Consider the following 26,992-nt stretch of genomic DNA (forward strand, 5'->3'; position numbering starts at 1 on the left):
AGCAACTTCTGGTGTCCGCACATGCGCAGTTAACGTGGAAATCCAGAAGTTGCTGTCAGTGATACCCTGCTCCGCTACAGGCTGCGCTGTTGCTGTTTTCACCAATGGAATCTGCACAGAAATCAATGTTATGCCATGAATTTAGGTTAATTGGCCACTATTCTCGCTCTAGACAGGTGGAAAAGTTAGAGCTTGTAGAATCAGGAGTAACTGAGTTTTTTTTCCGGCGTAATAAGTGGTATATGCTGCTGAACAACCTCTCTGGCCCTGAAATTTTAATTTTACAAGTGTGGTGTCTCTTCCCTCAGAAGAAAATTAATGCTGCAGATCTTTAAACGTTAAAATAATTTTAAAAAAGTTTTTCTGTTTTTCTATTTAATGTTTCTCCCTTAATCCCATGTGTATGTCTCAATCTTTATTTTACTTCCTATATAATGATTTAAATGTAATTTACATGTCCTGTTTTTTACTTCCTGCTTTGCTGTCTGTGTGTCTCAGTGAGGATTCTTCAATCTGATTGGTTGAGAAGCCTTGGTGCTGCTTTCTCTGCCCACAGATCCCTTATAGAGGGCGCTAAATTCAAACAGACAGCAGATAACTGGAAGTCTCTGCTGACAAACCCACTAAAAGTCTGTGGGCAACTGTACGCGAGGTGCCGTTCCTCTGCCGCTCACAGCAAAATCCGGGTCCTTATTTCAATCCACAGATTCAAAGTGGGAAACAGTGCATTCTGCAGCAGTACCAGCTCTCACTGATATTACATTAATAGACAGCATATAGGTAATGATTGTGGATTCTTATTATCTTGTCACTTTTAGCTTGCCAACTAAAATGGACTGGCATGATCAGGATTTTATTGCAAACTGATATTTTCACCAGTTTCACCAGGAAACCACTTGCACTAAAATATTATAAAATAAATCAGTTCCTTTCACAAATTTCTTGTACTGCAATTTTACAACAGTTTTGGTAACATTGCCCATTTAGAAATAATGACAATCCGTTCCATCTGATTGGTGCAATGACAATAATAATACATGTGGGTACAAGAATATTTGGAGAAAATAAGCCAATAAACAGGTACTGCCAAAAACTAGCAAAAAAATGTGATCGGCCTGAAATTCCACAGGGATTTTCCTGGTCTCTTGCAATAACTTCTGCACTTTCAGCTGCATGAACCATTTCCCTGGAGATTCTGCCAGTCTCCTCTTGGAGTTATGGCAGGAGAGAGAGAATCCCTAGGGAATTTTAGATCTATTCATCTTTTTACTTCTGTTTTGTTGAAATCATTTGCTCATCAAGATGAGGGATGCCAGTGCTGAGGAATGGAACTTTTTTTCTTTCTTTTTGTCACTTTTGTCAGCATTAAAGAATCCTGGATCTGGTACAGCACAGCTAGATGCAGAACAAAGCTCCCTTTAAAATATTCCAAATTCATGTCTTAGCCCCTGCCTCAAAAAAGTCACCCCTACTACACCAATGTAACTTATTTCTGTACTTCTTACTCATTTTATGGCCTCTGAATAAGGGCCAATTTATGTTAAACTGTGGGCAGTTTTGTGCTGTGGGCATGATCCATTGAGGAACTGGGGGTGAAATCTTGAATGGAAGTGCAGAATAGGTGATAGAACATAGGTAGCCCATTTTACACTCCATCCAATTTTCTTTTCCATAGTGTAAATCAGACTGCTGATGCGCTATTGCCCTCATCAATGCCTTTGTTTCCTTTAGATGGACTATTCCAATGCACTCCTGGCTGGCCTCCCACATTCTACCGTCCGTAAACTTGAGGTCATCCAAAACTCGGCTGCCCGTGTCTTAACTCGCACCAAGTCCCGTTCGCCCATCACCCCTGTGCTCGCTGACCTACATTGGCTCCCGGTTAAGTAGTGCCTCGATTTCAAAATTCTCATCCTTGGGGACGATTTTCCCAGCCCCAAGGAGGGGGGTTTGGAGGTGGGACAATTGACAAAATGGCAAAAACTGAGGGCGGGTTCGGAACCCGCTTCCAACCCGCCTCAGCGCAATTTTGCCGGAGGTGGGTTTGATGGGTGCAATTTGGTCCCGCCTCCATCAGTCGGGAGAGCTAGTTAAAACCCTTAAATAGTAGTTAAGGGCCACTATAATCCTATTTTGACATGCCTTCGTTATTTTACCACATTTTCAGCGTGTTCCACGACCCTCCTAAACCACGCCAGCTAATCCTGGTGGGTTGACAAGTGGGTAGCCTCCTCACAACTTCAGCTCCACCATTAAAACAGAGCTTTCATCAGGGTGCAGTTGCAGGTGGCAGAACCTTTGTTCCAAAGGTCTTTCAGCACTTTTAGCAGGCCTAACGAAGTCGGAGGTGCTGCAACTTCTATCTCTCAACTGTGGGACCTCCTTGGAAGACCCTCTCCCCGCTTAGACTGAGCGCTTCCCCAACGGAGGTATCTGCCAGCAGCATGGGAACCATTTATTTCCTTTCACCATGGACCTCTGATTCAGATGAGGATCAGCCACGGCAGCAGCAGAACCAGGCAGCTCAGCAGCAACAGCAGCAGGAGCTCCAACCTCCTGCTCACCCACCTGATGCTGCACAGGGCAGATGGCGCCAGTGCATGGAAGCACATCATGCAAATAATGCACTCATCCGGGCTAGATTTGCATAGGCTGCCCATTGTGGCACATGTGCTTGGCTCCTTCTTAACACATGATAAACAATGGACATGACTCTCTGGCCTCCTTTCACTCTGACCACTAACCTGACCACGCAAGTGTCACGGAGCCCGCAATGTGGAGCTGCCTAAGCCGAAATAACAGATGCCATCACACCAATAGTTTGTCATCACCTAATTTTAATACATTCCCACAGGGATGGCATTTCATCAATAAACAGAAACAATCACCCAATCTGCACACAGATCTGGAGCTAATATCCCTTGCCAGCTGGACGCATACAGCCTTTGTTTCTTTGGGAGGCCTCTTCCTCCCAGATGAGGGGAAGAGCACCTCCCTGCTAGCTCTCACCCCCTCAACCAGCATACCCAGTGCCTCATCCAAGAACCTTGGGGAGGCCCTTGCCTTGGAGCTGGCCATTTTTCAAGGAGATAACAGCTTGGAGGTGGTGCAACATCGACCAAAAACCAGTGGAATGAGCCAAGGCAGCAATCCGCCCTTAAATGAAGCTGGATAAGTGATGTAGCAGAGGTGAGTTTCAGTCCCAAAACACTAATTGGCCCAGGGGAACCCACACCTCTGAAATCAACTGGCCAATTAGGGGAAATCGCAAATTTTTTCCGCTTCTCAGTGGAGGCGGGTATGGAACCCACCCAAACCCACCTCCAACCCGCCACCATTGGGAAAATCGCAACCCTTGTTTTTAAATCTCTGCATGGCCTCGCCCCTCCCTATCTCTGTAATCTCCTTCAGCCCCACAACCCCCCAAGATACCTGCGCTCCTGTAATTCTGCCCTCCTGAGCATCCCTGATTATAATTGCTCAACCATTGGTGGCCGTGCCTTCTGTTGCCTAGGCCCTAAGCTCTGGAATTCCGGGGGCGATTTTCTCAGCCCCGAGGAGGCAGGTCTGGAGGTGGGACTGCCGGGAAAGTGGCAGAATTTGGGGGCGGGTGGCAAACCCACCCCCAACCCGCCTCCGTGCCCTCTTGCCTGGAGGCAGGAAGCCGTCCCATCTCCTTGGAGGCTGGAAGGAATTAAAGCCTATTAACTGCCTGTTAACAGGTAGTTAACAGGCAGAAAATAGGATTATCCCCATTTTTCGTCCCAAAGTGCGGGCTTCCCGACCTGGGGGAACCCCGCCAGGGTGTAGGAGGTGAGCAGTGGGTCTGCGGGGTCTGAAAGTGTGATGTAGAGGTGAGTGATGGGTGCATGTGTGGAGTGGTAAGTATGTGAGGTGAGTGTAAAGTGTTAGAAAATGTTAACTTACCTTTGTTTCTACCTACAGCCTTCAGCCGCTGTGGAGCCGGAGTCCCCGACATCTCCATTGTACAGATCACAGACTGGCTGCTGCATCCTCTGATCCAACAGCCAGCTGGTTTCTGCAAAGTACAAAGGTTTGATGAATCCTGAACACAAGGTCTCATCAAACTACACAGAATGTCAGTGTTTGACAGCTTCACAGAGCTGTCAAACGATGACATTTCTTCTTTCAAAAATTCTTGACAGATGACACGTCATACAAGGTCAATCAGGGGAAAATCCCGCTGTTTGGCCAGAAGCAGATGGAGGCGGGACTGAAACCTGACAAGCAGGAGTCCCGCCTCCAAAAGCTTCCCATTCAGAAAATCACCCCTCCCTACCTAAACCTCTCCGCCTCGCTACCGCACTTTCCTCCTTTAAGACGCTCCTTAAAACCTACCTCTTTGACCAAGCTTTTGGTCACCTGCCCTAATTTCTCTTTCTGCGGCTCGGTGTCAAATTTCTGGTCTTATAGTACTCCTGTGAAGTGCCTTGGGATGTTTTACTATGTTAAAGGTGCTATATAAATACAAGTTGTTGTTGTTGTTTGTGCTACCGCCCAAGATAAATTTCTCTCCTACTGTGTCAAGATTACTCAAAGTCAAAATGTTTTTGAGTTGGGATAATAATTCAGTTTCAGTTTGGTCATTCCTACTTTACAGCAGTGACTACGGCTGCGATTTTCCGAGTGGAGGCGGTTTGGAGGTGGCTTTGATGTTCGGCGGGTTCCGGTCTCGCTGCCGGTTTAATCCGCCCTGAAATTACGATTTTTGCTTAAGTGGGCTGATTAAGCCCATCATGCACGATACCCGGCCCAATAAGTGGTTTTGGGTCTGCTGCTCGCCTCTGCTGACGCTTTTCAGCCAGCTGCATTTAAGGGGCCCATGCAGCCTTGTTTTTGATCAATCCTATTCTGCTGCTTCTCAGTGTGGCACATCTCAAAATGACTGCTTCAAGACCAAAGGCATCTCCCAGATTTGATGATAACTCCCTCCATGCTCTTGTGGAGGGAGTGAGAGGGCGCCAAGAGGTACTGTTCCCCTCAAATGAACGGAGGAAGCCTCCTCAGCAAACCAAGGCAGCCTGGCTGCAAATTGCTGAGGAGGTGAGTGCCGGGTCTTTGTGTGGTAGCACCTGGGTTCAGTGCAGGAAAAGGTTCAATGATCTGTTACGCACAGCAAAAGTGAGTATAACATCACACTTACTTTCAATCTGCTCCCCATCTCTCCTCATCACCAGCACTCTGCATTGTCAACCTACTCCTGCACATCTCAACATACCCTTACATCCCTTGTACCCTTAACCATCCCTCCCTCTCTATGTACAGAATCACTCCACCATTCTACTATGCACCCCTCATACTCGCTATCACTGTTATGCAATGACAACAACTAACAACGCACAAGGAGGGCCCTTGGTATTGGCACCTCACTCCATCTTTGTCTCCTTTTAAGCATCTATGCTATGGATTCTCTACACTCTCTCCAACATTCTCATTCAAACTCCACTTCTGTCCCTCATTGCAGGACAAGAGAGCTCACAATAAGAGGGAGAGGGGCAGGACAGGAGGAGGGCCACCTTCGATTGCCCACTTGACCACCGCTGAAGAGACTGCTCTCGACATCGTCAGAGGTGCGGAGGATCTGGAAGTGGGGGACGGTCAGACGGGCGCAGTAGAGCAAGCTGGTGACAGAATAGATTTGCAGCCCTGATATGGCATCTGATGTTCATACAGATTGAGTTCTGATCATCTGCATAATTTGATGTGCCTGTTATGTTGATATCACATGTCAAACTTATGGCTTTACTCCCCCACAGGACCATCAAGAGCCCCCCTCCCCACTGTCCAGGCGGAAGAGCCAGAAGACTCCTCAGAGGAAGCTGCAACCTCTGAGGGCGCAGTGTCAGCAGAATTGAGCGTGCCCAGCACCAGCGCAGAGACGCACACCTCGGTAGGTCATTCGCAAGATAGATTAGTGTTGTCACCTGGTGTATCACAGCTCACAAGTGAGCATCAGCAGATGGTGGAGACAGGGACAGCAGTGGAGAGTCTTCATCGGAGGCAGTAGAGCACTCCTAGCTCTGCTCAACTGCATGTGGACCCTGTGCCTCTGGGGCCATCCAGATAGAGAGTGGTGCTGGAACTCCAGCAACAAGTGCAGGAGTCTCTGACAGGTTTTGCATCCACGGTAACTGCGAGCGTGCAGAGAATGGAGGAGTCCATCTCAAACATAAGCAATGCCATGTTGGAGGCAATGGCGCATGAATGTGCCACCATAGAGAGGGTGGCAACCTCCTTGGAGGACATAAGTTGCCAGGTTCAACAGAGCATGGTGACTCTTGGTGTAGCTCTGTTAATAAGGGATGAGATCAGTGCAGTAATGAGAAATTATATTGGCCTAGAAGATCAAGACGTAGAATCAGTTTGGGTGGAGGTAAGAAATAATAAGGATAAAAATTCATTGATGGGAGTGGTCTACAGGCCCCCAAACAGTAGCCACACTGTAGGACAAAGAATAAATCAAGAAATAATAGAGGCTTGTAAGAAAGGTACGGCTATAATCATGGGAGATTTTAATCTTCATATTGATTGCACAAAGCAAATTGGCAACGGTAGACTTGAGGAAGAGTTCTTAGAGTGTATACGGGATGGTTTCTTGGAACAATATGTTGTGGAACCAACCAGGGAGAAGACTATTTTAGATCTGTTAATGTGTAATGAGGTTGGATTAATTAATGATCTCAAAGTGAAGGGTCCTCTTGGGAAGAGTGATCATAGCATGGTAGAATTTCAAATTCAGTTCGATGGTGAGAAAGCTAGGTCTCAAACTAATGTCCTGAACTTAAACAAAGGTAATTACAAAGATATGAAGGCAGACTTGGTTAAAGTGGACTGGGAAAATATATTGCAGGGTAAGACTGTAGAGAAGCAGTGGCAAACATTTAAGGAGATATTTCGTAACTCTCAGCAAAGATATATTCCAGTGAGAAAGAAAGACTCTAAGAGAAGAATGAACCATCCGTGTCTAACTAAGGAAGTAAAGGATGGTATCAAATTGAAAACAAAAGCATACAATGTTGCAACGGGTAGTGAAAGGCCAGAGGATTGGGAATTTTTTAAAAAGCAGCAAAGGACAACTAAAAAAATGATGAAGAGAGAGAAGATAGCTTATGAGAGTTAGCTAGCAAGAAATATAAAAACAGACAGTAAGAACTTCTACAGGTATATAAAAAGAGAGCAGCTAAAGTAAATGTTGGTCCCCTAGAGGATGAGTCTGGGGAATTAATAATGGGAAACAGGGAAATGGCAGAGACATTGAACAAATATTTTGTATCGGTCTTCACAGTAGAAGACACTAAAAGCATCCCAATAATAGATAATCAAGGGGCTATTGGGGTTGGGGGGGGACTTAAAACAATTATTATCACTACAGAGAAAGTACTAGGCAAACTAATGGGACTAAAGGTGGACAAGTCCCCTGGGCCCGATGGCCTGCATCCTAGAGTCTTAAAAGAGATGGCTGCAGAAATAGTGGATGCATTGGTTCTAATCTACCAAAATTCCCTGGATTCTAGAGATGTTCCAGCGGACTGGAAAACCGCAAATGAAATGCCCCTATTTAAGAAAGGAGGGAGACAGAAAGCAGACAACTATTGACCACTTAGCCTAACATCTGTCATTGGGAAAATGCTGGAGACCATTATTAAGGAAGTGATAGCAGGATATTCAGAAAATCATAATATAGTCAAGCAGAGTCAGCATGGTTTTATGAAAGGGAAATCATGTTTGACAAATTTGCTGGAGTTCTTTGAGGATGTAACAAGCAGGGTGGATAAAGGGGAACCAGTATGTGTTGTGTTTTTGGATTTCCAGAAGGCATTCAATAAGGTGCCACACAAGATAAGAGCTCACGGGGTTGGGGGTAATATATTAGCATGGATAATGGATTGGCTAACTAACAGAAAACAGAGAGTCGGGATAAATGGGTCATTTTCAGGTTGGCAAACTGTAACTAGTGCGGTGCCGCAGGGATCGGTGCTGGGGCCTCAACTATTTACAATCTATATTAATGACTTGGATGAAGGGGCTGAGTGTAATGTAGCCAAATTTGCTGATGATACAAAGATAGGTGGGAATGCAAATTGTGTGGAGAACGCAAAGAATCTCCAAAGGGCTATAGATAGGCTAAGTGAGTGGGCAAAAATCTGGCAGATGGAGTATAATGTAGGAAAATGTGAGGTTATCCACTTTGGTAGGAAAAATAAAAAAGCAAATTATTATTTAACTGGGGAGGGATTACAAAATTCTCAGGTACAGAGGGATCTCAGGGTCCTTGTAAATGAATCACAAAAAGTTAGCATGCAGGTACAGCAAGTAATTAGGAAGGTAAATGGAGTCTTGGCCTTTATTGCAAAGGGAATGGAGTATAAACGTAGGGAAGTCCTGTTACAACTGTACAGGGCGTTGGTGAGACCACACCTGGAGTACTGTGTACAGTTTTGGTCTCCTTATTTAAGGAAGGACATACTTGCATTGGAGGCAGTTCAGAGAAGGTTCACAAGGTTGATTCCAGAGATGAAGGGGTTGTCTTATGAAGAAAGGTTGAGCAGGTTGGGCCTATACTCATTGGAGTTTAGAACAATGAGAGGGGATCTTATTGAAACATATAAGATTCTGAAGGGGCTTGACAGGGTAGATGCAGAGAGGATGTTTCCCCTTGTGGGGGAATCTAGAACTAGGGGTCATAGTTTCAGAATAAGGGGGCACCCTTTTAAATCGGAAATGAGGAGGAATTTCTTCTCTCAGAAGGTCGTGAATCTTTGGAATTCTCTTCCCCAGAGAGCTGTGGAGGCTGGGTCATTGAATATATTTCAAGTGGAGACAGATTGATTTTTGAACGATAAGGGAGTCAAGGGTTATGGGGAGCGGGCAGGGAAGTGGAGTTGAGGCCAAGATCAAATCAGCCATGATCTTATTGAATGGCGGAGCAGGCTCGAGGGGCCAAATGACCTACTCCTGCTCCTACATCTTATATTCTTATCTTCTCTTCTAAATAGATGGTGTGCTATGGAGGATAGATGGGCAACTACTGAGGAGAGACACCAGAGGTACATGGACGTCCCCGTTATGAGGACTGTCAGCACAGAGATGGGTCCTCATGGCCTCACTGATGTGCAGCAAGGTGCTCTCCAGCTACTTGCTAGCAGTGAAGTACGGAAGACCCATGAGAGGGATATTGGTGGTCGACAACAAGGAAGTGTGGGCTCCTCTCCAAGCGCTCACACTCCCATGCCACTGCGGAGCCCTCGGTCAGAGCTCCAGATTCCTCACCCAACTGAGATGGCTGTCTCAGCCGCTGCACAGCCACAGGAGGAGCATACTGTTGCCGAGCCTTCCCAGGCTCCCAAACCCAGAGGACGCTCACTAAATATGTCGAAGCAGGAGCAGCATGAAAGTGAGCAAGTGCCTCCACATCTGCTGAAGCCACAGGGGAAGCACCACGTAGATGCACGCGTAAGAGAAAGTTAACACACAAATAGTCACAAGGGTAGGCATTTGGGTGTTTTGATGCAATACAAATTGAAAGTTATCATCGTCATTTCAATTGTAATAAAGAAATGCGATGGCAAACATTCAAAGAATTGGCCTATTTGTGCCCAAAAATGGAAGTGTCACAGTGAGGTGTCAGGGCACCTTTCATCTGTAATGATAGTGGTGAGAGTGATAGGAACCCACAGTTTATTGTACAGATGGTGTATGGTGTGTTAAGAAGATGGCAGCCACATGTGTTTGCTTCGTAAACTTAAGTGAATCTGGCATGGATTAGTGCATCCCTTGCATCACGGCCAGCAATGTGCTCACATGCTATTGGAACAAGCACATCTGCCTCCGCAAGGTTTTCCTCCTCCTCCTCCTCCTCTGAGGAGGAGGAGGCGGTGTGCTGAGCCACTTGTTCCTCAGGCAGCGGTAAGCCACGCTGCTGTGCGATGTTGTGCAGTGCACAGCAGACCACGATGATTCTGGTGAGTACTGTAGGGCTCCAACTGATCTGTCGAGGCATCTGAATCGCATTTTGAGCAAGCCGATGGTTTGCTCGATGATGGCTCTGGTGGAAATGTGGCTCTCATTGTAGCGCTCCTCAGCTTCGTTTGATGGCCTCATTAATGGCGTCATTAGCCACGTCTTCAGGGGATAGCCCTTGTCTCCAAGTAGCCATCCGGAAAGGAGACTGCCGCAGGATGAACAAGTCATGGCAACTGCCAGGGAACTTGGCGCAAACATGCATAATTTTCTTCCTGTGGTTACACACCAGCTGGACGTTAAGGGAGTGGAAGCCCTTGCGGTTCACAAATACAGCTGGGTTGTAATGAGGTGCCCTAATGGCCACATGTGTGCAGTCTGCAACACCCTGCACCCTTGGCAAGCCTGCCATATTTGCAAAGCCAACCGCACGCGTGGTTATACTTGCTTCATCCGTGGAGAAGTGGATGTAATTGTGTGACTTTGCAAAGAGGGCATCGGTAACCTGCATGATGCAAGTGTGTGCGGCCGATTGGGAGATGCCGCTGATGTCTGCTGCTGATCCCTGGAAGGATCCTGAAGCAAAAAAATTGAGGGCGGTGGTGACTTTGACAGCCACTGGTAAGGAGTGTCCATCCGCTCCTCTGGGCTCCAGGTGTTGGTGCAGCATTGCGCATATGTCAGCGACTACCTCTCGCGAAAGTCTCAGCCTCCTTTGGCACTGCTGCTCAGTCATGTTGAGGAAGCTCATCCTCTGCCTGTAAACCCTGTGTTGGGTGTATCTCCTGCGGCGAGGTGCAGCCCTGCACTGACGCCCTCTGCCCTGTGCAGCATCAGGTGGGTGAGGAGGAGGTTGGCGCTCCTGTTGTTGCTGCTGCTGTTGTGCCTGGTTCTGCTGCTGCCTCGGCTGCTCGCCCTCTGAATCTGAGGACCAGGATGAGAGGGTATAAATGGTTCCCATTCCACTGGTATATATGTCAGTTGAGGAATAGATGTTATAAGCGCTCAGATAATGTGGGCAGAGGGTTTTCCAAGGTGGTCACACTGCATATGGATCTCAGCTTAACCACTTACAAGCTCAATAGACCTACAAAAAGTGTTCCAACACCTCAAAAAAACAAAGTTCTGTCATCTGAAAGTCAGCCATGTCACAGGTCCGCTTTTATGCTGCAGGTGCAGCTGTCAAGATTTCACATAGTTGTTGAACCCAGCACAATCAGCTGGCGTGTTTGGCGAATGGCGTCGAACACACTGAAAATGTCCTAAAATGGGAAGAGCCTGGTAAAATGGGATTATATAAGCTGTTAACAAGCCTTAAGTGCCTCGCCCGCCGCTTGGTGTCGGGTCTGATCGGGGCTCCCAGACCCGACACTTTGCAAAGTTGTGTGGAGGCGGGATGACGGCGGGTTTGGAACCTGCTGTCAATCAAAATGAATTTAACCTCTGACCCGCCTCCAAACCTGCCCTCTGAGCGCCTGCAAAATCGTGATCTACACTTCAAAAAGTACTTGGCTATACTTTGGGACATCCGGTGATCGTGAAAGGTGCTATATAATGCAAGTCTTTCTTTTTCTTTTTTAGATAGTCTGAAACCAATAATCCAATCTGAAGTTCTGTATTTTTCTTATTTTAGGGGAGGGAGGGAAATGAGTGCTGTAAGCATTGGAAGCCTGCAGCAGCATTGCATGGCTGGGACAGCTGAAGAATTTTTTTCAATGAATACATTTGGGACATTAATTTTAATGGAGGGAAGACACGGGTCTGCACTGCCTGCGTGCTCTGCTCCTCACCTGATCATAACAGCTAATGGATTCTCAAAATAGCCAGTCAAGCTTGGCAGTGGCAAAAACCAATTGACCAAAAAAAGCCCAAGCAAAGGAATGTTAACAATTATTCTGCATTTTCAAAATGGTTGTGACATATTCCTGTGAAAACCAGGTGCATACATCCCAGAAAGTGGAAAATAGATGGTACTGTCAGAACTTTGTAGAGAAAAAATCTGACAATAAACAGAATAGTCTAGTAAAATGGAAATATATTAACACAGCCATCAAAAGGTAATGAGAAGTGACTACCATTAGTGTTCTATTGAGCTGCAGAGTGATTTATTCCTGTGTACACATCTGCTTTTGGTGCTTCTTACGCACATGAAGCACGTCTCATAAATAACAAGCATTTTTGTGAACTGTAGTTTTATAATCAGATGGCTGCACACCTCTTCAAGAAGCTGTATCATTTAGAGTATTTCTGAGTTTCTCTGAGTGATTGATCATCAATGACGACAGGAATTATAAAACTGCAGGATTCTAAAACCACTGCCGTTACATGTCAACAAGCAACAGTCCTAGGGCAGACGGGGGGGTAAATCGACAAACTCACTCAAAATGGCAGGAACAGCATAAATTATATTACAATAGTACAGCTTGGTGATTTTCAATACAGGTACAAGACATTATGCCCTGGGAATATAGCTATGGGGGGTAAAATTGGGTTGGTTTGCACCTCTTGACGGACGCAAAGCCCTCGGCGCCTGGGCGCGGCACTGCAAACGCTTCCCATGAAATTCAGCGGGAGGTTAGTGGCGGCAGTAGCCAGTAGTGCCCTGTGGCACTGCGCCGCCGGCGATGACATCTTCGCCAAGCGGTGTAACCCCTTAGAGCTCCGCTGTAGCCCCTTGCTGCCCCGTGGCAGAAATTCAGCTACGCCCCGCAAAGCTGCCGCGGGCGATGTCAGTGACAGCCTTGTGGGTCATGAACCGGGCCGACCTCCGCTCGCGAGGCGGTAATTAAAGGAGAAGTCCGCTGAGCCCCGTGCTGCCATTTCCTTGTTTTGGCCGACCTCCAGGTCGGCCCCTCGTGGCGGCCTTTGGCGTGGGCCGTGGCTGCCATCGTGCAGCCCGGCAACACGTCTCGGTGCCGGGCTGTGGCCACGGCACTACGCCGCCCTGTTGGGCTAGTGGAGGCCGTCAAACGGCCTGCAGAGTGCGCAGTGTCCCACCCCTTTAATGGAAGGTGAGGAGCGATGAAACACATCAGCGCTACGCACCCCAGACACCGCCCCGAGAGGAAGTGGAGCACCTGAGATAGCACTCCACTTCCCTGCCAGGGCGGTAAGCCCAATTTAGCGGCGGGGCGGTACTCCCGTGCCGGGCGCTAAATGGCTGGCGCTAAGTCAGTTACCGCCCCCAAACGGGGCATAACCGAATTTCTGCCCCATGAAGTTCAATCTTCATTTCTACTTCAGACAACACTAAGATACAGACAAAAACAGTGTCACTATTCTGTCTTTGTTGTGATATGTAGAACAAAATAAATTTAAAACATTAGATAATTGGTTCACCACCAGCTAATGCCTTCAGAAGTTTTCGAATAGCTTTTTTGTACAGTAGATCTGAAAATTCTTGGACATGAAATGGAGCGGGAATCCTCTATACCTGGCCTGACCGGAGTATCCAGGGTCACGTTGGGATCAGCCAATTTAAATACTGCTGGCTGGGACCTGTGCCAGTATGGGCACCTCTTCGGCACCTGCTTGGGGGGAGCGGGTGGTGGGGGTGGGGGGGGTGGGAGACAATGCAGCATGGATAGCTGCATAGGGATGCCACTGCTGAGTCTGTGCCAAAAAGTTGCTGCCATGCAGTAAATTGGCTCCTCCTTTGTAAGAGAGCCAATGTAAAAAAATTAAACATTAAATTCTGTGGTATTCCCAGCCATGGCCTCAGCTGGGATACTCTGGTGTGTTCCACTCTGCCCCTCTAAGGATCACTGGAGCTCAGGAGCTGGGAGCCATAGATGGCAATAACTGTTTACCTCTCTGTAGACGCTTATTGGGGCATGGAATGCTTCATCACATAAAATGGTTACGGCAAAGACAATTGCATCTTTTAAGGGAAAATTGGATAAATATTTGAAGCAGAGGAAAATACAGGGCTGTAGGAAGAACATGGAGTAGCGGGATTAATTTTGGATTGCTCTAGGAAAGAACTGGCACAGATGTAATGACTGAATTACCGACTCCTGTGCTGCACACCTCTCCAGTTCTATAAGGCCTTGTCAATGACTGAATCCTAGGTGGTGAGGCCGAATAAAGTTGAGAGGTGGGTGTTGGCGTGGAAAGGGAAGCTTATATGTAATTTTAGGTTGTATAATAGATAGTGAGTTGAAACTGAACTTCTGATATTGAAAATATTTCAAAAATGAAGGCGTTTAACACAGTTTGGTTACTAAAGTGGCTTCAGAGCAAACCACTTGACCTGTGAAACTCTCAGCCTCATCTCTCCTTATCATCTTATCTACAGTCACTATCCATAACCTCTATGTTCCAAAACGTAAGGCTATTCAATGATAGAATATCATAGTCCTATATTCCAGGATGCAGAAAGAAACATCTCTTGCTCTTGGATGGAAAACAGTTCAAAGCCTTGAAGACAGCAAACATGTGAAAATAGACTGTTCATTACCAGAATCCACTGTCCACAACATCAAGGAGAAATGGTTGGGCTGTCACTCCTCTACAAGATTCTGACTGGAATGACAACACAAGCATCTCTCGTACATAAGTCATGTTTATGTGGAAACATGAACTGCTGCAGTTGCATTTGAACATTCTTTTATTCAGAAAATCTGCACAAAATGTCAGCAACAAAATGTTACTCACCACTTCTTCTACCTTTGGCAGTGCGGAGTGCGGGGTGGGGTGCGTGCTATCGCATGGGCAAACTGGAAGGATTTTTGGTGCGTCTGTCTGTGGCATTTTAATGCAGCCACCTCATTATAATATTACTTCCGAGTTTGCCATTGGGTGTACAAAAGGGGGCGTGATGTGGACCCACGTGACGGTACGCCCCTCCTGCGCTATGTGGGAAATCAGGGACACTTCCTGTGTCCCTGACAACCATGTGTGCAGGAAGTGTATCCAGCTGCAGTTACTGGCAGACCACATTGCGGCGCTGGAGTTGTGAGTGGCTACATACTGGAGCATTCGCGATGCCGAGGAGGTCGTGGATATCACGTTTGATCAGTTGGTTACACCGCAGGTAAAGGTTGCACAGGCAGAAAGGGAATGGGTGACCACCAGGCAGAGTAGTAGGCACAGGCAGGTAGTGCAGGAGTCCCCTGTGGTCATCCCCCTCTCAAACAGATATACCACTTTGGATACTGTTGGGGGGGATGGCTTATCAGAGGAAGGCAGCAGCAGCCAACTTCCTGCCACCAGGGGTGGTTCTGCTACACAGGACGGGAGGAAAAAGAGGGGTAGAGCTATAGTAATAGGGGATTCTATTGTAAGGGGAATAGATAGGCGTTTCTGCGGCCGCAAACGAGACTCCAGGACGGTATGTAGCCTTCCTGGTGCAAGGGTCAAGGATGTCTCAGAGCGGCTGCAGAACATTTTGGAACGGGAGGGTGAACAGCCAGTTGTCGTGGTGCATATAGGTACCAACAATATAGGTACAAAATGAGATGAGGTCCTAAAAGCTGAATATAGGGAGCTAGGAGGTAAATTAAAAAATAGGACCTCAAAGGTAGTAATCACAGGATTGCTACCAGTGCCACGTGCTAGTCAGAGTAGAAATAGAAGGATATTTCAGATGAATTCATGGCTAGAGCAATGGTGCAAGGGGGAGGGATTCAAATTCCTGGGACATTGGAACCGGTTCTGGGGGAGGTGGGACCAGTACAAACCGGACGGTTTGCACCTGGGCAGGACCGGGACCGATGTCCTAGGGGTAGTGTTTGCTAGTGCTCTGGGGGAGGGTTTAAACTAAAATGGCAGGGGGTTGGGAACCTGAGCAGGGAGTCAGAGGAAAGGGGAACAAGGATAGAAGCAAAAGACAGGAAGGAGAAAAACAAAGGTGGCAGTCAGAGAAATCAAGGGTTTAAATCAAACATGGACACAGTAAATAATAATTCTAAAAGGTCTAAGAGCGTTAAAAAAAACAAGCCTGATGGATTTGTGTCTTAATGCAAGGAGCATTCGTAATAAGGTGGATGAATTAGCTGTGCAAATAGAGGTAAACGAATATGATATGACTCCAGGGTGGCCAAGGCTGGGAACTCAACATCCAGGGGTATTCAATATTCAGGAAAGATAGGCAAAAAGGAAAAGGAGGTGGGGTAGCATTGCTGGTTAAAGTGGGGATTAACACAACTGTAAGGAAGGATATTATCTCGGATGATGTGGAATCTGTATGGGTAGAACTGAGAAATAGCAAGGCGCAGAAAACGTTAGTGGGACTGATATATAGACCACCAAACAGTAACGCGGAGGTTGGGGATGGCATTAAAAGGGCAATTAGAGAAGCGTGCAATAAGGGCACAGCAGTTATCATGGGTGACTTTAATCTACATATAGATTGGGCTAACCAAATTAGTAACAATACTGTGGAGGAGGAATTCCTGGAGTGTATACGGGATGGCTTCCTGGACCAATATGTCGAGGAACCAACTAGAGATCAGGCCATCTTAGACTGGGTATTATGTAATGAGAAAGGATTAATTAGCAATCCTGTTGTGCGAGGCCCCTTGGGTCGGAGCGATCATAATATGATAGAATTCTTCATTAAGATGGAGAGTGAAGTAGTTGACTCAGAGACTAGGGTCCTGAATTTAAATAAAGGAAACTACGATGGTATGAGGTGCGAATTGGGTAGGATTGATTGGGGAATGTCACTCAAAGAGTTGACGGTGGATAGGCAATGGCAAACATTCAAAGATCGCATGGATGAACTACAGAATTTGTTCATCCCAGTTTAGCATAAAAATAAAACAAAAAAGGTGACTCAACCGTGGCTAACAAGGGAAATTAGGGATAGCATAAGATATAAGATCCAAGGAGAGGACATATAAATTGGCCAGAAAAAGCAGTAAACCTGAGGATTGGGAGCAGTTTAGGATTCAACAAAGGAGGACAAAGGGATTAATTAATAAGGGGAAAATAGAGTATGAGAGTAAGCTTGCAGGGAACATAAAAACTGACTGTAAAAGCTTCTATAGATATGTGAAGAGAAAAAGATTGGTGAAGTCAAGCGTAGGTCCCTTGCAGTCAGAATCAGGGGAATTTATAATGGGTAACAAAGAAATGGCAGACCAATTAAATACATACTTTGGTTCTGTCTTCACAAACGAGGACACAAATAACCTCCCAGAGTTGTCGGGGAAAATAGGGTCTAATGAGACGGAGGAACTGAAAGAAATCAGTATTTGTAGGGAAATGGTGTTAGGGAAATTGACGGGATTGAAGGCCAATAAATCCCCAGGGCCTGATAATCTACATCCTAGGGTACTTAAGGAAGTGGCCCTAGAAATAGTAGATGCATTGCTGGTCATCTTCCAAAATTCGATAGACTCTGGAACAGTACCCATGGATTGGAGGGTAGCTAATGTTACCGCACTGTTCAAAAAAGGTGGTAGAGAGAAAACGGGGAATTATAGGCCGGTAAGCCTGACATCGGTAGTGGGGAAAATGCTAGAGTCCATTATAAATGACGTAATAGCAGAGCACTTGGAAAACAGTGACAGTATCGGACAAAGTCAACATGGATTTACGAAAGGTAAATCGTGCTTGACTAAACTACTGGAATTTTTTGAGGATGTAACTGGTAAAATAGATAAGGGAGAACCAGGGGATGTGGTGTATTTGGACTTTCAGAAGGCTTTCAATAAGGTCCCGCATAAGAGATTAGCGTGTAAAGTTAAGGCACATGGGATTGGGGGCAAGGTATTGACTTGGATAGAGAACTGGTTGGCAGACAGAAAGCAAAGAGTTGGAATAAACGGCTCTTTTTCCGAGTGGCAGGCAGTGACTAGTGGGGTACCGCAGGGATCGGTCCTAGGACCCCAGCTATTCACAATATATATTAATGATCTAGACAAGGGAACTAGATGTAACATCTCCAAGTTTGCAGACGACACAAAGCTGGGTGAGCGTGTGTGCTGTGAGGATGATGCCGAGAAACTCAAGTGTGATTTGGACAGGTTGGATGATTGGGCAGAAGCATGGCAGATGCAATATAACGTGGATAAATGTGAGGTTATCCACTTTGGTGTCAAAAACAGGAGGGCAGATTATTATCTGAATGGCAATAGATTGGGAGAAGGGGAAGTACAACGAGACCTGGGTGTCCTTGTGCACCAGTCGCTGAAGGTAAGCATGCAGGTGCAGCAGGCGGTTAAGAAGGCAAATGGTATGTTGGCCTTCGTAGCGAGAGGGTTCGAGTACAGGAACAAGGATGTCTTGCTGCAGTTGTACAGGGCCTTGGTGAGACCACATCTTGAGTATTATGTGCAGTTTTGGTCGCCTTATCTGAGGAAGGATGTGCTTGCCATGGAGGGAGTGCAGTGAAGATTCACCAAGCTGATACCTGGGATGGCAGGAATGACGTATGAGGAGAGATTGGGTCGATTGGGCTTATACTCGCTGGAGTTTAGAAGAATGAGAGGGGATCTCATTGAAACTTATAAAATTCTAACAGGACTAGACAGACTAGATGCAGGAAGGATGTTCCTGATGGCCGGGGAGTCCAGAACCAGAGGTCACAGTCTTAGGATAAGGGGTAATCCATTTAGGTAAGCCATTTAGGACAGAGATGAGGAGGAATTTCTTCACCCAGAGAGTGGTGAACCTCTGGAATTCTCTACCACAGAAGGCAGTTGAGGCCAATTCATTAAATATATTCAAGAAGGAGTTAGATATATTTCTTAAGGCTAAAGGGATCAAGGGATATGGGGAGAAAGCAGGGACAGGGCACTGAATTTGGATGATCAGCCATGATCTCATTGAATGGCAGAGCAGGCTCGAGGGGCCGAATGGCCTACTCCTGCTCCTATCTTCTATGTTTCTATGATCTCAATTCAAGTATTTAAAGGGCCAATCAAAAGGTGGATTTTGGAGGAGTTGGGGGTTTGGAACAGAGACAGCAATCATAGAAGATGGACTCATGACGCTCAAAGGCTGTGCCCTGCTTCAGCAACACCTCCGTTCATGTTCTGCTGGGGGCAGTGAGGAGTTGGGGAGAGAGATAGTCTTCCCCAGCAACATGAGGAAAAATCTGCTAATGCCATAAAGAAGGTGTGGCTGGATGTGGCCAAGGAGGTCAGCAGCAAGAGCACTGTGCCACGCTTATGGATTCAGCGCAGGAAGTGCTTTCATGACCAAACTCGGTCAGGAAAGGTGAGTACATTTGTATATTCACCTACATCCTATTGTGTACATCACCCTAACCTTTCACTTTGCCTTGTCAAGCCTACTCCATTACATCAGTCCTCACACCCACTTACCTTGTAAGTGCACCCATTCCTTCTCTTTCTATGCACTTCCTCACATCTATCCATCCACCACTGCCACTCACCTTCATCCTTATGCATTGTCATGCCTCTCCCTGATAGTCACCCTCACCAAATACACTGCATCCATTGGGTGAGCCCATGCTATTACAGTCACACATGGGTCTTTTCTTTTCCTGTTGCTGACGGAAAGAGCGCAGAACACTAGGGAGAGGAAGAGAACCGTAGGTGGTCCTCCACAGATTTCACAGCTGACAACTGCAGTGGAAGAAGCGCTGGAGATCAGTGGCATTTCGGCATCTCTGGTCATCGGAAATAGGGACATGGGGACCTCCCAGCTACCTGCTGACACAATTAAATATCACTGATCCACATATCATACAACACTCAGTCATGTTGACTTGATTTCAGCAACGAGTGAAATACTATCATTTTCATAATGATAAATTGCAACATTCTTACCTTGCCAGCATTGAATCATAGCTTTTCTAGCCGCCAGGGCCTTCACGCGTATAGCAGCAGTCGCTTGACCTCGCAAGTGACAAATCTTCATAAGAGCCCATTCCTTCTGAGGGTGCATCATCACTGGACTCATGTTGCCATGCACTAGCGCAGTTAGTTGCACTTTGGTGGGTCCAGTTCGACAGATAGTTCAGTTTTCAGCTGGTGACTCACAGTTCACAAGTGAGCATGAGCAGACAGTTGTGGCAGGGGCAGCCGTGGAGAGTCCGCATCTGAGGGCACAGCCCTCTTCAAGCTCTGATCATCTGGATACAGATGCTGTACCCTGGGGGGCTGTCGATGCAAAGGATAATCATTGAGGGGCAACGGAAAATCTGTGACGTACTAACAGGCCTTCCACACACACTATCCATGATTGCAGAGAGAATGGAGAAGTCCACCTCAAGCATGAGTGGGTTAACATCGCAGGGCATTGCAAGGATGTGTTCTTCCATGGATAGAGTGGCCAACTCCATGGAACATTAATTGCGGCAATCAAGTGAGTACATGCAGGCTTTGACCAAAACCACGCACACTCTAGATGCCATATCTGGCACCTTAAATAAGATGACAGACACCTTAGACTTGGCCTTACAGCCTGCTACTGATCTTCAGCAGAATGGAAGGAGTAAAGTGCGACTGGCCCATGAGAGGGTTGATGATAAAAGAAAACATGGAAGTGGGGACTCCACTCAAAGCGCTCCCACTTCTCACCCACTGCACCCCCTCAGTCAGTACCTGATTCCTGGTGCAGATGCAGGTGCAGCGGGGCCCTCACGGGCTCCAAAACCCAGACATCATCGACCAAGAGCAGCTCAGCAGGGATTTGAGCAGTCTGCCTCTACCTTTGCTGGGGTTGCACCAATGTAGGAGTGGTAGGGAAAGGAAGAGTAAAGCTTTGTAGTTGCACAAGGGCATGCACATGGGTGTTTGAGAAAATGTTTTGTTGTTAAGTTTCTGCTCTATAGTAGAATCACATAAAATGTATAAGTTTGCACCACTTTCCTGTGTTGCCCATTCTTGGTTGCTGAGTGGCAACTTGCCTTTTCAGTTGCTTGTTGATGAATCGGAAGACATGAATTGACAGGGACCAATAAAGGGAGGGGGGAGTGGCAGAATGTGCAGTGGGTGGTTTGTTGGTAGCATGACTGCTTTGTGTCATTGCAATTTGGAGGTTGGGGTCGTGGAGGAGAGCGGCCATTGGATGTGGTTGTTACGTGGGTCCAGTGGTGGTAACTAACTGAACCTTACAGCTAAAAATCCCTGGCACCCTGGGCAGCAATGTGCGCAGCTGGTGCTGCATTGGGGTCGCCATCTTCATCCTCCGCCTCTGCTTCCTCAGATTCATCTGCAGATGACGTGCGCTCATTGCCTTGTTCCTCCTGCAGCTCCAATCCTCACTGCTGCAGAATGTTGTGAAGAGCGCAGCACACCATGATCATTCTGCAGACCCTGGCTGGCAAGTACTGATGGGTGCCTCCAGATGTGTACAGGTGCCTGAAGTGTATCTTGAGCATGCCGATCGCTTGCTCAATGACACATCTGATGGTAATATGGCTGTCATATCGCTCTTGGGCTTCATTGGTTGAGTCTCTCATGAGTGTCATCAGCCAAGTTTGAAGGGGATATCCTTTGCCTCCTAGCAGCTACGCTATAAGTCTGCTTACAGGTCCAAAGAGGTCAGGGACTGCTGCAGGATGAAAGCATCATCGCAGCTTCCCGGGATTCTGGTGCACACCTGCATAAACCTTTTCTTGTGGTTGCACACCAGCTGCACATTGACGGAGCGTAAGCCCTTGTGGTTGATGAATACTCCCTGTTGATCTGAGGGTGCGCGGATTGCCATGTGTGTGCAGTCAAAGATGCCCTACACCTGTGGGAAGCCAGTCAGAGACGCAAGCCCAAGCACCTGCTCATTTTGACTGGCGTTATCACAGGCGAAGTTGACGTATTTGCCGGCCTTGGTGAACGACCCATCAGTAACCTGCCTTATGCATTTGTGTGCAGCTGACAAGGAGATCCTGGATATGTCTCTGGAAGGACCCAGAAACAAAATAGATGAGGGAGGTGGTCACTTTGACAGCCACTGGTAATGCGTTGCTACTAGTTCCAGTAGGGAGCAGGTCTTTTTCTAGGAGGATGCAGATGTCTGACACCACCTGATGTGACAACCTCATACTCTGGAAGCACTGCTCTTCGAAGAGGTTAAGGAAGCTGAACCTCTGCTTGTACACCCTGTTCCGTGGTTAGTGCCTCCTGCAAGCTTGACCAATCTACTGCTGCACTCTCTGCTCAACACCTGCAGGTCTCTCCACAGCAGGCTGTTGATGCTGCTGATGGCATTTTGCTCCTCGTTTGATGTCCGATCTAAGGCAGCCAAGGCACCAGCATCCTGATCTGAGTCTCAATACCTCCAAAATGGAGAAACTAACCTCTCACCATAAGTACCATGAACAAACACTTTCCCAGTGGTAGGTAAGAAAGTATCTGTGAGTACTGAGTATTTATTGCTGTATTTGCCTGACTTTTAATGAGCACCATGAATTGCTGTGTTCTCGCCTTGGTTTCAATGCGAGTTTCAGGAAGCCCATGGATGCACCATTAAATTTGAATGTAGGTTGAAATATCGCTAGAAATGAGTGATTAACATATTTAAATTGATAAACAACCTCTCCAGAGGGGGTTATGCGCAACCAGTCAAACGCACTTGAGTTAAACTCGGAAGTTGGAGCTAGCTTCCGGACACTAACGCATTCTCGGCCACTTTAAATTCCCACCCGCAACTAAACCCATGCACTGCTCCAGGTTTTATGTCAGTTTGACTGCAAAAGACTAATTGTGCAAATACAAAAGAAGGACATCACACAAAATTTATGCGCACTCAGTCGATAGTTCCATTAGACGGAAAAGGGAAGATCACGTGAACCTACAAGTTCGTCAACGGAAAGGTATTTATATCAAACATAAAAGCCCCGATTTTAAGTCAGGTGTGTATAGGCGGGGCAGGCAGGATCTGAAGCAAGCGGCAAACCCCACTGACCGCGGCAATGTGAGCCCCATGCAATTTTAATTCCCAGGCCTCATCTACATGGGTCATTGCCTGCCCAAAGCCACCTGGAAGAGGCAGCTGACTGGCGGAGAGGAGCAGAATGTTGGGTGACAGGAGGCCGCTGGCAGGGACCGAAGCAATGGTCCTCGGCGTTTAGGTAAGGCGTGGGGTGGGGGGTCCGGGAGGATCTCACAATCGGGAAAGGTGGGGGGAACCTGTGGCAGAGGGGGCTTTAACTTTCCTTGTGGGGCCTGGGGAGCACTCATGATCCTGCTGAACCCACAAGGAATGTTAAAAATTACCTATTTGGGCCTCTTCTAGCCCCAACACTATTCCCGCTAGCTTCACCTGGTGGGAAAGTAACAACAGCAGTCAAGCCCCAATGACATCATCAAGCCAGATCTGCATATTTAAAAAAGGAACTCGCCGGTTTTCAGAGGGTGTCCTTGCTGCACGATCAGAAGAGCAAGTTAAAATTGAAGACTGTGGGAAGGCATGTTGGCTGGTAAATCTCCCGGAATGTGGGTTGGGGTCAGGTGAGATGTTAAAACTTTAAAAATTTCAAACCTGACACTAGCGCGCCTCCAACCCTCCCATTTCCGGGTTTAACGAGGTGGGACAAGGGGCGGGCAACCAAATATTTTAATGAGGCTGGGCCCCTCATATTTAACTTGTGTTACAGGTTTAATCGGGTTTCCCAAGCTTACCCCTCGCCATCCTCGCCCCTCTCCCCCCCCCCAAATTACACCTCTTCCCCCCCCATACACCTCTTCCCCCCGCATACACCTCTTCCCCCCCATACACCTCTTCCCCCCCATACACCTCTTCCCCCCCCATACACCTCTTCCCCCCACATACACCTCTTCCCCCCCCATACACCTCTTCCCCCCGCCATACACCTCCTCCCCCCCATACACCTCTTCCCCCCCATACACCTCTTCCCCCCCCATACACCTCTCCCATCCCCCCCCATACACCTCTCCCATTCCCCCCCATACACCTCTTCCCCCCCCATACACCTCTTCCCCCCCATACACCTCTCCCATTCCCCCCCAAACACCTCTTCCCCCCCCATACACCTCTTCCCCCCCATACACCTCTTCCCCCCCATACACCTCTTCCCCCCATACACCTCTTCCCCCCCCATACACCTCTCCCCCCCACCATACACCTCTTCCCCCCCATACACCTCTTCCCCCCCCCATACACCTCTTCCCCCAACACCTCTTCCCCCCCCATACACCTCTTCCCCCCCCATACACCTCTCCCCCCCCATACACCTCTTCCCCCCCATACACCTCTTCCCCCCCCATACACCTCTTCCCCCCCATACACCTCTTCCCCCCCCATACACCTCTTCCCCCCCATACACCTCTCCCATTCCCCCCCATACACCTCTTCACCCCCCATACACCTCTCCCATTCCCCCCCATACACCTCTTCCCCCCCATACACCTCTTCCCCCCCATACACCTCTCCCATTCCCCCCCATACACCTCTTCCCCCCCCATACACCTCTTCCCCCCCCCATACACCTCTTCCCAGGCCATACACCTCTTCCCCCCCCCATACACCTCTTCCCCCCCATACACCTCTCCCATTCCCCCCCATACACCTCTTCACCCCCCATACACCTCTCCCATTCCCCCCCATACACCTCATCCCCCCCCATACACCTCTCCCATTCCCCCCCATACACCTCTTCCCCCCCATACACCTCTTCCCCCCCCATACACCTCTCCCCCCATACACCTCTTCCCCCCACCATACACCTCTTCCCCCCCATACACCTCTTCCCCCCCATACACCTCTTCCCCCCCATACACCTCTTCCCCCCCATACACCTCTCCCATCCCCCATACACCTCTTCCCCCCCCCAAATTACACCTCTTCCCCCCCCATACACCTCTTCCCCCCCATACACCTCTTTCCCCCCCCATACACCTCTTCCCCCCCCATACACCTCTTCCCCCCCATACACCTCTTGCCCCACATACACCTCTTCCCCCCCATACACCTCTTCCCCCCCTTACACCTCTTCCCCCCCATACACCTCTCCACCCCCCCATACACCTCTTCCCCCCCATACACCTCTTCCCCCCCATACACCTGTTCCCCCCCCATACACCTCTTGCCCCCCATACACCTCTTCCCCCCCATACACCTCTTCCCCCCCCTTACACCTCTTCCCCCCCATACACCTCTCCACCCCCCATACACCTCTTCCCCCCCATACACCTCCTCCCCCCCATACACCTCTTCCCCCGCCATACACCTCTACCCCCCCCATACACCTCTTCCCCCATACACCTCTTCCCCCCCATACACCTCTTCCCCCCCCATACACCTCTTCCCCCCATACACCTCTTCCCCCCCATACACCTCTCCCCCCAATACACCTCTTCCCCCCCTTACACCTCTTCCCCCCCCCATACACCTCTTCCCCCCCATACACCTCTTCCCCCCCATACACCTCTTCCCCCGCCATACACCTCTCCCCCCCATACACCTCTTCCCCCCCATACACCTCTTCCCCCCCCATACACCTCTTCCACCCCATACACATCTTCCCCCCCCATACACCTCTCCCCCCCATACACCTCTTCCCCCCCATACACCTCTCCCCCCCATACACCTCTCCCCCCCCATACACCTCTTCCCCCCCCATACACCTCTTCCCCCCCATACACCTCTTCCCCCCCATACACCTCTTCCCCCCCCATACACCTCTTCCCCCCCATACACCTCTTCCCCCCCGATACACCTCTCCCCCCCATACACCTCTCCCCCCCATACACCTCTTCCCCCCCATACACCTCTCCCCCCCATACACCTCTTCCCCCCATACACCTCTTCCCCCCCCATACACCTCTTCCCCCCCATACACCTCTTCCCCCCCATACACCTCTTCCCCCGCCATACACCTCTCCCCCCCATACACCTCTTCCCCCCCCCATACACCTCTCCCCCCCATACACCTCTTCCCCCCCATACACCTCTTCCCCTCCAAATTACACCTCTTCCCCCCCATACACCTCTTCCCCCCCATACACCTCTCCCCCCCATACACCTCTTCCCCCCCATACACCTCTTCCCCCCATACACCTCTTCCCCCCCATACACCTCTCCCCCCCCATACACCTCTTCCCCCCCATACACCTCTTCCCCCCCCCAAATTACACCTCTTCCCCCCCCATACACCTCTTCCCCCCCATACACCTCTTCCCCCCCATACACCTCTTTCCCCCCATACACCTCTTCCCCCCCATACACCTCTTCCCCCCCATACACCTCTTCCCCCCACATACACCTCTTCCCCCCCATACACCTCTTCCCCCCCATAAACCTCTTCCCCCCCATACACCTCTTCCCCCCCCATACACCTCTTCCCCCCCATACACCTCTTCCCCCCCATACACCTCTTCCCCCCCCATACACCTCTTCCCCCCCCATACACCTCTTCCCCCCCCATACACCTCTTCCCCCCCATACACCTCTTCCCCCCCATACACCTCTTCCCGCCCCATACACCTCTTCCCCCCCATACACCTCTTTCCCCCCATACACCTCTTCCCCCCCATACACCTCTTCCCCCCCCCATACACCTCTTCCCCCCATACACCTCTTCCCCCCCATACACCTCTTCCCCCCCCATACACCTCTTCCCCCCCATACACCTCTTCCCCCCCATACACCTCTCCCCCCCATACACCTCTTCCCCCCCATACACCTCTTCCCCCCCATACACCTCTTCCCCCCCATACACCTCTTCCCCCCCCATACACCTCTTCCCCCCCATACACCTCTTCCCCCCCATACACCTCTGCCCCCCCATACACCACTTCCCCCCCATACACCTCTTCCCCCCCATACACCTCTTCCCCCCCATACACCTCTTCCCCCCCCACACACCTCTTCCCCTCCCCATACACCTCTTCCCCCCCCATACACCTCTTCCCCCCCCATACACCTCTTCCCCCCCCATACACCTCTCCCCCCCATACACCTCTTCCCCCCCCATACACCTCTTCCCCCCCGCCATACACCTCTCCCCCCCATACACCTCATACACCTCTTCCCCCCCATACACCTCTCCCTTCCCCCCCCATACACCTCTTCCCCCCCATACACCTCTTCCCCCCCCATACACCACTTCCCCCCCATACACCTCTTCCCCCCC

General features: G+C 48.9%; 1 protein-coding gene across 2 annotated transcripts in view; it reads right to left on the bottom strand.

The window, feature by feature from the left end:
- Positions 1-26,992, bottom strand: part of LOC147123239 (gamma-aminobutyric acid receptor subunit alpha-2) — a 547,289-nt gene that overhangs the window by 145,791 nt on the left and 374,506 nt on the right. The window lies entirely within an intron of this gene.

The sequence above is a fragment of the Somniosus microcephalus genome, chromosome 2, assembly GCF_052327205.1.
Source record: "Somniosus microcephalus isolate GS21.2 chromosome 2, FLI_Smic_1.0, whole genome shotgun sequence".
NCBI classification, from domain to species: domain Eukaryota; kingdom Metazoa; phylum Chordata; class Chondrichthyes; order Squaliformes; family Somniosidae; genus Somniosus; species Somniosus microcephalus.